Here is a 14,027-nt window from a genome sequence, read left to right as displayed (position 1 = left end):
ATGCTACAGGCGGGATTAGCCTTGTTTATTCTGCTGGCAATTGCTCCACCGTAGCGTCACTTATATGTTAATAACGACCTAAAACCGGTCTGATCTGCCCCGCTATGCGCACAGTCACTTATAACAGTACATATTCTACTCCCACAGTCACCATCTATGCACACATTCACTCACAGCCGAACATAGTCCACTCCAGAAGTCACCATCTATGCACATATTCAGCCACAGTAGAACATAGTCCATTGCAGTGCCACCATCCATGCACACATTCGCTCACAGTATAACATAGTCCACTCCAGAAGACACCATCTACGCACACATTCACTCACAGTAGACCACAGTCCGTTCCTGCTGTCGCCATTTAGAGACAATATCAGTGTCCTGTAGAAATGTTAAAACACGTCCTGCTCAAGAAACCTTTGTCAGAGGTTAAGAGTGCATAAAGTTTTGAACGTGACCGCGAAGCATACTCCATCGGAAAATGATTCTGTGCTTCTAAAATTGATTCTGGTCTTCAGAGTGCTCTCCAAAGTGGCTTACGAAATGTTATATTAATGACAAGTAACTTTGAATGTTGGTCGCGCGGTGCAAAACACTCGAACGAGCTAGTCAGAACGAAACCTCTGAAACAACATTTAACAAGGTTTAACACAAAAACTCATTTTTTCGCTTGTCTAGTTTATGCAGTAAAATATTGATCTTAAAATGATCAAGGACCTTCCGCAAGTCAAAAAAATTCATAAAGTGTATATTTGGGTTTATTTTTTGCCTATATTTATTATTCTTTACCTAACCAGGACCTCTTCGGATGCGTTGTTTTGTTGAATCTAGGGCTGAAAAAGTGAGATTATATATTATTTTAATAGGTACTTACTCGAATGGTCATTTACAGACTTTTCTTGCACCTTCCAAAACAAATACAGTAAAACTGAAGTTGGTCGGTAATTAATCAATTTATGCTGGTCCATCGTGTGAAGACACCACTTTAGCTTTTTAATCTAGTGCGGAAAGATTGCAGTTGACAGAGTTGTATTTTTTAAATCAGATAATACCAAACCATATCAGAGGAGGGATTGTCCACGGCACGCAGCTGGATGGAATCATTACCACTCACCACGTTTTGCTTTAATTTCTTTAAGAGTTTTTCAGTTTCAGCTGACGTAACAGAACTAAAGTTTGTATGCGAGTGTATCTGGTTACTGTTGGCGACTGGGCATTGGCTGCACATTGCTGCGTTAGTTTGAGCTCGTTCATTTCGTCTGCGAATTCTTCCTCGCTGTGGGCAGCATTGTTTAACAACACTTAATCCACTGGAACGTAGCTTAGGTGTTCTACTTTGACAGAGTGGACTTGCTTCCCTACCTTTGCAGGTTGATCACCCATTTTCAATAAGCATAGTGTCCTAATATTTTAATTTAGACATGATTTTACAATCATTCAATTGGTTTCAAAATTTTTTGATCTCAACAAAAAGGGTAACGTATTTAGACTATTTAATGGCAGAAGATCTGTGAAACTCTTTGTTCGTAGCTATTTTTCATTCGTCTACTGCGTTATCGTTCCATGGGTTTTTACTTTCATTTTACGGTCTTCGATTTCAAAACGGCAAAAATTTGTTTCATAGCATTTCCTTCAAATTTTAGAAACGTATCCTGCGCTTTATTAGCCTTACGCTATGCGTACATGGGAGTCTAATCCGCTTGTTGTTTTAGGGCTTTAAATTTTTTGAGCGATAGATCATTAACCCTTCTGTGTTGAACATGATTTTTATTACGCTCCTTACGGGACAGGCGATCTGTTGCGACAAAAGGAGACACGTGGTAACTGACCTCACAAGGCAGTATGCCAGAAATGAGCTCTGATGCGTTATGCATTATGATTGGTTACAGAAACGTCAATAGATGTAGAACGACTGGGGGTAATTCGAGGTGGTCCCGTGTGTACTCAGCCAAACTAAGCAACACGATTGTTTAATTAACGTGAACTAGTATTGACAGAAATTGTGTTGATCTTATTATTACTCACCGTAAACAACGGTTTTTGACAAGATTTACTGTATTCGAGCACTGGGACTCAATGAGCCAAGAAGCGCCGGTCCCAATCGGCCGTCGACTTTTGCGCAAGTACCTCTTCCCGGTGGTTCCACCTTCTGTGCATTATGAACCAACTAGCCCAGATATTTACGCTCTTAAACTCCTCGACTCGTGATGGATCATACAAACCACATTATTACTCACTTTACTTACCAGTGACACTGAGGACGAGTTCAAGTTGGCCTGTTTCAATCAATTATGGCAGTCTAACGACAGAGAGATGCCACTGTAATCGAAAACTAAACTTTTATAAACTAGAATAGACCTTAAATCGAAATACAGCTGTCGTCATCCTGGGCACATTACGCAGGTGACGTCTATGCGCCGGCACCGATTTTCGTCACGGATCCGTGAGGTCATGTTACACAGCCATTCACATCGAAACGGCAGCAACCAGTCGACCTCACTGAAAACGCCACGAGCTAGTATAAATTGGAGGGAAAAATCTTTAAACAAGTTTTGTTGCCCGCAAATGTTTTTTTTTCCTGACGGAATAAAGTTAACGTACCCAGAAAGCCAAAGAATCAATTTTTAATGAGAACCTGGGCCGTCCAGCAGGTCTCGGCGGCTCTTCAGCGACACAGGCCTCAGATCCTCCGCTGAGTTTCCGCCTGGGCCCCCGTCACGGCGCCATTAGGTCATGATGCCATTAGGCCATGACGTAAATAAAGTTGTTCCTCCTCCTCCTCCTTGCTCTCTGTCCATTTAACGTGGCTGAGCCACTTCGAGTTGAAATTCTTGGCGTTCGTATTACTAGGTAGGCGGAGATACACGCATTAGAAATCTTATGTTATTTTCCGCCCGTATCGCACTCACAGACGCATCTCACACCGAAATAAACTTAAAATAATCGCAATCGACATTGCTTGATTCCAGAGCAGATGATGCATGCAAAAACAACTTAACCTTTTTCAACCTCCAAATAAAGAACACAGTTCGAATTTGTACCTATTCATTTACTTATTACATCAGAGCTATTTGAGGAGGGCAGTTTTTTTATTATATGTACTTGTTTTCTATACCGCTGAAGTCGAGAAAGCAGCTGTGGTCGGTGTCGCCACCCGTGCGATCTCACATCAAACATGTGGTGGAGAATCATAACACCTTCAAATTCCTTAAACGTCGGCTAGCGCTGGCGTTTAACCTGCATGGAAGGCGAAAGTTTCGAAAATTTCTAGGTGAGCAAGAGGTATTTCTATAATGTCTGCTTTATCCACCCAACCAATCATAGGAACAAAAATAATATCCTTGCAAAATATATTTCTTCATTTTATGAAGAAATATAGACAACCGTAAGGTATGTACACATTAATAGCAGTGATAAACATAGCTGGTGAATTTAAATGCGCTTACTAAAGGAATTTACTCACATTTTAGAGATTTAGATTTCCAAGGTGCACTAACTACATACGAAGGACGAATAAAAACTAGCACGAATTTCACTGACTCGCGACATTGAATTCCACGTCTTATCGTTATGGCTAGCAATGGAAAGCGGAGTTAATGGTTTGCACGTGGGGCTAGATGGAAGTAAAGCAGAGCAAAATAGTGTAAAAAAAAGAAACACCAACGCATTGGATCACGTTCTAGTTGAGGGTTTTTCATTGGGAGGCGCGAAAAAGACAGGTGGTGAAGACATCTACAGAAGGAGAATCGCGGTAAAGGAAACAGGAATATATGCTAATACCGCACGTAATTTTTTCTAACTAGAGTATAAAAGCCGTTCCTTGGATGCGAGGAATAACACTTCACTTCACCGTGAACGCGAGCCATACACCGAACATGAGGACTCTGGTGAGTCTGTTGGTACCTCAATCTTGCACTTCGATAGCTACGTTCACTGCGGCAACGACAGAAGGGCTATTAGGACATCGGTAGTTTTCCGACGGAAAGATATGTGTTGTTTCCATTTGCAATGGATGTGTCTGCTTATATTGTTCCCAATTTCTAAACTCTTTTCCCATCTCATAGGGAAAATTCGCAAATGTTCTTTAGTGTTCAGAAGATATTCATAGCTTCGTGAACGTCGAGCTTGGCCACAAATTACTCCCCCCCCCCCCTTCCTGATAATCATTGAAGACTTAGCTGCGGACCAGAGGCCGCAGGTGGTTTAACTGAAGAATACAGTCACGCCAGATCTGAAATGATTTCTGCGTCTGTGACCAGCAGAAGCCAGACATAGCACTCGATCACTGTGAGCAACGCAATAAGTTACAAATGGCATGCTAAAGAGCATTAGAAGCGTTATGCGCCTGGCCTACTTCACCTTGGCCACAATCAAGAAAACAGAACTAAAAGAGAACGAAGAAACCTCGAGACTAACCTGTCGTGCGCAACAAAGACCTACATTCGGCACTGTTAAAACAAATTCAATTTTTCATAGACTGCGCATCGCTGTGTACCTAACCTTTGTCTGATATCTACACCGAGACACGTTAGACCTATAACTCCGGCTTTTTATACCTCGTTTTTAAAAGCCTGTTTGTCAACTAGGAAGACGCTTTCGACATCAAGTGATGCCCATTTCAGTAAGACAGAAGAGCTTAGGTATAGCACGCGGGAGCTTAAACTCTGCGCGGAACTCTACGCCGCCCTTTTGGTGCCTCAGGCTTGTACACTGATTGGTCATGTTCCTGGGCGCTGCAGTCGCTGAAAGAGAATGGGGCCTCTATATCGTGCCCGCATACTGCTCGGCTTGTCACTACACTCCGCTAAATGACGCTCGTACAGTCCGCGTCACCCTTGTGTACAGCTCTCGAACAGCGAACTTTCGTGCATTAAAACCGGCATCTTGGCGCAGCTTCTACAATTTAGAAGCTACACTTGCACGCAACTAGAGCCCCATAAACTTGCAAGCAAGGTGATCAAGATCAGTTTGCTCGAAAACTATGGGTTGTTTCCTATTTTTAGGTTTTATTGCATGCAGCGCACTGTTCGACCGCTCTACACAGGGGTGACGCAGCGGAAGACATTAGTGTCAAACATAATGCTGACAAGGTGAAAGCTTGAGCATGTTGGTTTGTCATTATCGCTACAGCGCAAAAGACGAGGGCACAATAATTAAATTTCACGACGTGATCTCGGAGCCGTGAACTTCCACCGATTTTCAGATAGGAAATGTGAGACAAGGGCATGGTTAACTAACGCACCGGAAAAACGAACGGAATGGCACCTTAAGCAGACCCCACAAAATTGCAGTTAACACATTTCCTCAAAAATGCCGGATTCGCCTCACTAGTCCTGACTGCGCAGCTGACTGCCGCCGTTGTGCTTTGCCTGGCCGTCTCGATGGTCGCCGCCATTGGCTATGGCGGAGGATACGGACGTGGCTTCGGTGGCCACGGTCTCGGATACGGCGGCGCCCTTGGAGGCATCGGTCTCGGCGGCGGCTACGGTCTCGGCGGTGGCTACGGTGGCTCCTACGGTGGACCCTACGGTGGTTTCCACGGCGGCCACGGCTTTCTGGGCTAAAGGTATCTTCTTACACCTTACTACTTGCTCCGCTACTATATATTATGCAAGGCTCGAAGGCAAGCGTATGAATGAAATACAGGCTTACTGTAGCTGGTGAAGGAACAGGCCTATGCGCCTGAATGTGTTTCTTTTTGTGCTAAGAGCATGATTAGTTAAACTGCGAAGCCATATAATATCTCAATTCGTGTCACAAAGGGCAACGATCTGGGTGGTCGCAAGCTATAAATTAACAAAAGTGGTATACGAAAGCTATATATCTTATCAGCGACCATCTTATATCTTATATCTTATATCCATATCCATCTTATATCTTATCACTGATCAGTGCTTTGTTTCCCTTCATTCCAGCGCAAACTTGCCCCTGAGGACCACAGAAACTGGGATCCTTCCGGCAGCAATGTGAATAAACCAGTATTTTTCAATAGCTTACGTTGCATGGCCTTCCTCATTTCCAAAGATAGAACATATAGCTATGAGAAAAAGTGGACGTTATCCTCACAGAAAACACTGCCTGTTGTGTTGAAGACACGGTAATAAAAGGAACATTCGAACCGTTTTTCCTGCTTCATCTTTCATATTTAAAACCAGCCTCGCAACGATGTGGTGAAAAAGTTTTTGTGCTACATCGTGAGCCATTTTAAGGAAGATGATTTTGCACTACGCACCAAGACTTCAATTCACTAATGATTCATTTGTACAGGATGAAACACAAGAAACATTCTTGAAGATGATAGGCTGGAAGCTTATGAAGAAGGAGAAGGAAGAAGTACTTACCATCTGGCGTGAATTTAAGTATACGTGGAGCTGTGTTAAATCTCCGGAGTAGAAAAAAATCGTCCTATTTAGGCGCATCAATCCAGACGCGGCCACAAAGTGGCAGTTGTTTTCCAACTAAGCTAACCAGAATAGGAACGAATAAGACCAGTGGGTGAGTGGAATTCCCAAGCTGAAGTGGAATGCACAGGACTGGATCGGTCAGGCGTTGGATCTCCTGACCAGAAGAAAAGTTTTAACTGAGAATATTTTAAAAATCTGTTTAGTTTTTGCCGACATCGCGTCGCTGCGCTGAGGTGGACAGCGAAAATAATTAACCCTTTGTTTGGATTCTCCCTTTAACTTCAAGGATTCTCCTAATACTATGGACTGAGAAAGAAGTAGGTGAGAGTGACGCTAGTCATCTCTGAGGAGTTTGCTATGCCACATACAAATGATGAAATAGACGGTAACCATGAGGGAAAAAGTGCTAGTGCTCTACCGCACCCAGCAAATTTCTGGACGCTCGTTGCGGTCATTAAGAGGTCTTTGACAAGGATTCGAATAAAGTGTGCGACCACTACCCGAGGCCAAAAAAATATCGCATGCAGAGTCATTTTAAAACATGCAAAATAAAGGCAGATGAAGAGGTCGAGTAGAAATGGCCTCACGCTCCTGCTTAACGAAATTCTTGGACACAAACATATTGCGTCGAATACATTACGTGCGCCCTCCATCAAGACATGCTGCAGTCCATGACCTGCTGGTAAGAACTTGCAGCAAATCTGTGTTTGGCAAATAGATGTCTTTTTTTCACGTGCCACTTTCTTACTTTTTTTTCGGACTGCTTTAATTTCCCTTTTACTCAGTGGTGCAGCGATGTGGTTATTAAGAGGCAAGACTTAATGGAATCTTTGCGCAAGCTTATTCGTCATTACTATATTTACATTGTCTAGTACGTTCAAACAAACCCAAGAGTAGTCCTTAGAGTTTCTGTACGAAAAAAATTGAGGTGGAGGGCGGCCGTAGGTAATGAAGGTCTATTGAACAATTTAAGCAGAAAGCTGGGCGAGTGAGTAGGCATTATACCTAAGGCGCAGAAACAAGGACAAAAAACGAGAAAAAAAGCACCAGATGCCTTTTTAGTGGTTTCTCTGTGGTAGTCCTTTTTTTCACGCTAGGTATTATGCCTTCTCACTCAAAGCATCAACAAGCCGAGCTACATGAGAAGTTGGTGCATATGAAGGAATGAGTCCACAATCGTCTCTTGTTAGACTCAGGTCGGAACAGAGACAGCTGAAGTCGCCCGACAATAAAAAGTGGAGTTGGCGATGTTGAAGTTGAATTTACTTGCAGGTGGTTGGAGCATAACATTCGTTGGAAATTAATGAGCCACATCACTGCCGTTGTGCGGTATGACAACAGCCCCATTGGGGCTGTTGCCACACCTCACAACGGCAGTGTCACATTGAGCATAGAAAAGGATGCGAGCCGGTGTTTTGTTTGACATTTTCTCTACCATGATTGCAGAGACCTGCCAAACACGAGAGGTCGAAATAATTCGCCGTCGACGTCAAGGCTTCATCAGAGACTCATTACGGTATATGCGACTAGTTAAAATAAATACCCATATGAAAAACATGTCTCGCCTCTTTATAAATTACTTTTAAGTATTCTGGGGAATTATGGCGACACTGAATGAGAAAAAAGGAGTTTTTAAATGCTTTAAATCCGAGTACACAAAAATGAAGTCGCTTGACTTCAGGTCGGATGGGAAGGTCGTCCTGACATCGCACAGTACATGGGCATAAAAGGCGCCCATGTATACTGTGCGATGTCAGTGCACGTTTAAAACACGCTGCGACAGTTGGATAATTGTCCTTCTGCCGGTTCACTTGTGCTTAACGCAAAATACGCCCACTAGTCGTGTTTCTAATACGATCCTATGCACTCTTTTGAAAAAATGTCGAGAACGAAACTCCACCGAACAGGATTCCATGGTTTGTTCTCACTATCTGGACCATGAGCTTCAGACATTGTGCTGTTTTGAACTCAAGAGCAACCTATAACTTGCAAAGTGTTCGCTGGAATTAACTCTGCTTATTCTCCACAAATGTTCAACTAAATAAATTTCTCGAGTTGGTGGCTGGGCCGATTTCGCTTACAAGGAAGGGTAAGGCAACTAGCATTTTTTTTTAATATAGAGCGACTGCTCAAAGAACCATGAGAATCGCGACTTATTTTAGCAAAAGACATCCAATCTCCACTCACTAAGTTATGATTCTCATTCACCTTTGAAATTGTGCACGGACTGGAGGGGATCACACAGGATGATGGCACGGATATGGGGAGACGATCGTTCAGTTAGTATGTCATTTTATACAGTTAAATGACACTGTAGAAGAACTGAGGATTGGGTGAGTTGGTTGTGATCCATCGCATTAAGAATCAGCGCTAAAAACACACACAGAGGACGAGACGAGACACACGAAGGCGCTGAAAAGCGCCTTCGTGTGTCTCGTCTCGTCCTCTGTTTGTGTTTATAGCGCTGGTTCTTAATGCGTTAAATGACAGTCGAACGTTCTTTTGGTGACATCAAGGAATTCTTCGCTTAAAGGAAATTAACTGAAATAAAATAAGGACCCAACGGAAATAGTGTTTCGCATGTTCTGGAAGCAAAACTTTGTTGCTGTGAAGGTTTGCATTGCAAACTGCACTTTTATGAATTTAAACAGCTGGAGTTTCGCTGCTGAAAATTGTTACATGTCCGCGAAAATGACGCTTTGTGACCCGGAAGCGGCCCTTTTGTACTGTCTATAATGTTCGCTAACCTAAAATTTACATCGGGCTGAAATTCGTCCAACTGGACGTCACTTACGTTGAATATAATGACCTTTCGGAGGGAGATCTGGTAGGAGATTTTTGAAGCAAAAGCTTCACTACGCTAGGTTTTCAAGATAGCAGCATCATTGCAGTCACGTGACGTGGTGTCACGTGGTAGGTCATATGACCTACTGACGTCATCACAATCTGCACACTGTGGCAGGTGGCAACTGCCCCATCGGGCATCGGGCATATCATGGACGCTTTACAGACAATTTGTTCGGCAATGTGTGGCGTTTGTGAACGTGTACATGCAAAGGAAGCTTACTCTTCTCACCAGGGTTAACCAAAGTTTAAACCACAGCTAATTTTTTATGTAAAGTGGCATTTTCTGGCTCTCTGCGCTGAAGTAATTTAAAAAGAAGTTACGACGATCAAAGCCTATAGTGATGCGTATGTACGCGCAAGTGAATCAGCTGCACGAGTAAGAGTAGGCACTGTAAGAGAGTCACGAGTAGGATGCAGTACATGTAGAAATCTCACAGGGTCTACATCGGGCACCTTCCAGACAGCATAGCGATATCGGATGGGCTAACATTGATGTTTTCTGATAGTGGCCGCTTCGCGATCAGTGAAAGAGGCCGGGTACGCAGGAAGAAATGCACGCTCTTTTGCCACACTATGTTGGCAGAAGCCTCTGTCCGATGCTCAGTGTGTGCAAAGTTTCGAACACAACCAGGAAACACATTCTGCGCGTTAATTAATTCTGTGCTGCTGCGATTGAATTTCGAAATTGCTTGAGTTTTCATTGCCGGCCGGAGTTGAGTGCGCGGCCACCTGGAACGGCTTAAGTGACCCAGAAGATCACCATATTCTACCTGACAATAAAGTTTTTTTCTCTCTCTCTCATAAGTGTGAAAGGACAGTATGAGCTAATTGCAAGGTTGTTTTGCGAGCTGTGGTTCGTTGTACATTGCCGGACTTCAATGTTAAAAAATACGTTTGTACTAATGCATGTTTTCTGTCCTGGTGAGCTCACTAGCACCGTCCGCGCGTCCACGTCTGTTCAGCGCACACTAGAACAGACAATTCAGCGAATGTCCATAGCAGGGATGTGTTAAGAGTTTGCACTGCTACTTTTGACAGCATTACAATATATGTTCACGTTCTGAGCGCCAAACGGAAGAAGCATATAAATCAATCAACCAATCAATCAATCAATTAATTAATCGATCAACCAATCAATCAATCAATCAATTAATTAATCAACTAATCAATCAGTCAACCAACCAACCAACCAATCAATCAATCAATCAATCAATCAATGTGAAGCTTCAACCTGTCAACCGTGGCTGGTGGCGATCGATTTACGTGAAGGTTCCACCGGTCAACCATGGCTGGTGGCGTTTAGGAGGAGCATACGTACTCCATCTGCCACCTGCCATACCATCGACTAGTAAGAAAGACCAGTAATAATGGAACACCAACGATAAAAACTTGTCAGGACATTTTAGTGACAGGTGATAGTGGTTGGGTTCTATTAATTTGTGGCTTAGGGAATTCATAAGTACGGGTCGTGGTCAGACCACGATTTCAGACTCCATGCTGCAGAACGATAGTGCAAGGTAAATTAGAATGCTCTCACACATCATCCTCATCAGTCCATCTCATGACCTCTCAATATTTCTCAACGCGGCAAAGGGTTTGAAACAGACAACACCATGACAGTACTAGAAAAGTGTTTAAGACTGATGGTTAATATGCGCGTATGAAGGTACGTATACGCACAGAATGTGCTTGTTAGTCGTTACGAACGCTTTATACTCTGATATAAAACACGTGGTAACCTGATATCAACGTAGCATTCGTGACAGATGAGTATGTAATGCTTGATAATGACGGTATTGTTATTGCTCTCAGTACGCAATTTCCAAAGTATTCATTTATGTTTCAATTTTTTTATATATAATGTTCTAACGCTTATAAGGAATCTTCGGCTTTCTTGTTTTCTCGAAGCCCGAATTAAAAGGTGACATTATATCATATTTTAGCAGGAGCTTACTGACACGACCGTTTAGAGACTGAGTAAACTTGAAAAAAAAAATGGCAGATGATTTAGCGTGGTTAGGCCAAGTGCAAATTAGGTGCGCTTTAGGTCGGTTTTTTACTTCAGTTTCGGTTAGAGACTCAGTTTTCAGGGTCTATCCAACTTCTGACAAAGATCAGCGAAATATGACAGAAGTTATACTTTAAGGGTATGACGCCACAGCGTTAATGAATTAATGCCCACATATGCGGGAATGGTCATAATCTACTTTACAGTCATAGATCACCAGGAGTCTTCACACCACTCTTGGTCCAGTGGTGCAGCGGTTAAGCGATGCGCCACTGCCCTGCAATGGCAATTGGTGCCACCGGTGGGTGCTTGCGAGACCCGGGTTGCTCTCTCCGAGCAACATCACGGTTAAGGACAGATGCTTCGGACATCTGAAATCTGAGAACGGGGGATTTCAGCGCACCAAAGCCTCTACTGTTTATTGTGGGGGTGTACTGCTTTAAAGATCGTGCACTAAAACAGTAAAGTTCAAATTATTTGGTGATTAATAAAATCATTTTGAATTCATGCTTGGTATGTAGGTGCCACTTTAGTTTTACTCAAATGGCCCGGAAAGGTTGCGGTTGATGAGTTATGTTTATTAAATGTGCCTATGCAAGATAATTTCAGATGACACAAACATCACGAAAGAGAACTGAATGGCATTGTAACCACTCACCCCACTGGGCATTAACTGCTTTAAGAGTTTGTCAGTTTCGGCTGACGTAACAACATTTAAAACTAGACAGTTTGTTTGCGAGACTACCTAGTTACTGCAGGCGGCTGGGTATTGGAGACACATTGCTATATGAAAGTACAACTTGTAGAATTGCAGAAAACTGGCTTACAGAAAGGTTTCTCCGAACCAAAAACCCTCGTTCACAGACCACGTTTTCTCTTCCTGCTTTGGTGACTGAACGGTTTAGCACGAGGGGAGATGAGTCAGTCGCCCTATTCTGTTGTTTTTCAAAAAGGGGAGGGGGGCTTCCGCCTAGTCTACGTGTAGCCCCGGCTGTCACCACCAGCTTTCGAGATAGAGTGTAAAAGGCAGTTGTGGAAAGGTTGCAATGATGCATCTTCTTGACGAGTACCTGTCTCCATCGGCTTCTCGCGTTTACACCTCTGTTCTATTGTGTCCTTTCAACAACTTCCCTTTCATACAGATGAAAAGACATCTCCTCCCTACCTTCTCGAACAATAATGCTCGATTGCCGCCTGTGAACGAGGCTATTCGGTTGGAAAATTGTAGACGGCGCTCGATGTTCTGCAAGTTGTCAATCAGTATTTGTTCATTTCACCCGCTAAGTCTTCGTCGCTGAGTACAGCGTTGTTCAACTACATTTACTTTACTTGTTTTCATAACTTTGCAAGATTGCATTTCATTTCTGAAAACATGGTTTCATATTTTAACATAGGGATTTCAAAATATGTGCGTTGAATTAGTTGGAAATTTTGAATTCAAGAAAAAGTTTAAAACACCATTGGAAACATGAGATTTGTTAAAAATTTTGATTCTTTGCTCTTACTGTCGAGCCCACCTATAAAGCACGCAGTTATAACGAACGGCAAAGGCACTGCGTCTCAGATGCAACGAAGAACTGCGACCGCACCACTCGGTTATAACGAACGAGAAGGCGCCGTAAACTCGCCCCTGCTGTCGAAAAACTCTTTGGAGGCACTTAGATATCTATTAACTGCAGGAAGGCGAAAGCCGTTTGCGACTCATTGTATTGATTTGAATTTGCCGCGCTTGAATTCATTTCGCGACAGAGGAGGAGAGCAGCTGGCGCGAGCGTGGCACCACGTTACCTAGGTGGCGATGTAACGGACGCACGGTCACCGCGAATATGAGCTATTAAAGGCTCTCACCTTAAAACTCGCATTTCTTGCACGCAAACGGAGATCAGAGAGCGCATTAAAGTTTCAGGACACCTAGACTCCTCTCCCCTAAAAAAAATGGAGAGGACATTGAAGCTCCGACGCTTTAACGCCATTGAAAATTCACGTTATCATACGAACCTGGATTTCTGGCAATACGTCGTTGTTGCTTATCTGGCCGGACTTTGAGTCGGATGACTTTCTTTGGTGCGAATGATGATGCCGACATCGAACAGCCATGCACTGATTGTACCTGAAATACGAGCATTCCGCGACTGTCAGGGATCTGGCCGAAACGAAGAGTACAGGCCGACTTACCCCCATTTGCCGCCAATGTTTTATATCGCGACAATAGTTATATTGCAAACCTAAAGCAGCTCGTCGGCAGCAGACTTCCGGCAAGGCGCAAATGACCGTGCTGGAGAGCATGGAAAGCGTCTATGAAGCTGCTTGGAAGAAGCAGAAGCCAAACCATGAGTTCATGAAAAAATAAATGCTACTTTTGTCTGCCTTTGTATTTTTGGCTGTAATATGAGAAGTCCACTTAATACGAACTACGAATACAACGAATGCAAACCGCACGACAGTCAGGTTCGTTCTGAGTCAGCTCGACTGAAATTGTTTTATAGTGCGTTATCGAACCTGATTTTCTTTATTAGTTATTTTATTTTTTAGTATCTCATAACGTGGATGACATACTTCACTTTGAAATTCTGGGCGCCCTTATTGCCACATAAGAGGAGATACGGGTACTGTCAACCCAACATGACTTTCCGCCCGCTTCACGCTGAGTTTACTCTGACAACGAAATAAAACTTAAAATAAACGCGTATTACGCACATTATTTCTAGTCTAGGAGAGACATGCAAAATAAGTTAATCATAGTTCACGCATGAAATGAAGGATAAACT

Source organism: Amblyomma americanum, chromosome 6 (assembly GCF_052857255.1).
Source record: "Amblyomma americanum isolate KBUSLIRL-KWMA chromosome 6, ASM5285725v1, whole genome shotgun sequence".
In the NCBI taxonomy this organism is placed as follows: Eukaryota; Metazoa; Arthropoda; class Arachnida; order Ixodida; family Ixodidae; genus Amblyomma; species Amblyomma americanum.
The sequence above is the reverse complement of the archived record's forward strand: the minus strand, read 5'-3'. Positions refer to the sequence as shown.